Here is a 372-nt window from a genome sequence, read left to right on the forward strand (position 1 = left end):
GCTGTGTATTTAGTATAGGACAAAAATGGCTGCTATTATATTTATCTTAGTTTGCCCTTTGTTTCAGTTATATCTGTCTGAATTTCACGTTAGGAGAGTTGGAATATAATTGCAGGTGCCCCTCTGACCCCTGTTACCCACATGGGTAAGGCGAGCATCCTCCCCACGCTTCCCTTCCTGTAGCTCCGCTCGGGCTGTTCCCAGGCCAAAAGCTCTGGGCAGATCCCAAATCCATAGAAATCAAGGGGAAGAGTTACAGCGACCCAGACCGGCCCTTGCACAATGCCCTAACTGCTAAGTTAAAGGGACATGCTCAGGCACCTAATTCTTCCTGCTGGGTTCACCTCTGCGCCAGCACCTCGCCCGCCCCCC

The 372-nt window shown here is 51.1% G+C and overlaps 1 protein-coding gene across 1 annotated transcript in view; it reads right to left on the reverse strand.

The window, feature by feature from the left end:
- Positions 1 to 372, reverse strand: part of MEPE (matrix extracellular phosphoglycoprotein) — a gene marked incomplete at its 3' end in the record, with an annotated part of 3,984 nt that overhangs the window by 3,404 nt on the left and 208 nt on the right. The gene's annotated exons all lie outside the window — the stretch shown is intronic.

The sequence above is a fragment of the Fulmarus glacialis genome, unplaced genomic scaffold (genome assembly GCF_000690835.1).
Source record: "Fulmarus glacialis isolate BGI_N327 unplaced genomic scaffold, ASM69083v1 scaffold19072, whole genome shotgun sequence".
NCBI lineage: Eukaryota > Metazoa > Chordata > Aves > Procellariiformes > Procellariidae > Fulmarus > Fulmarus glacialis.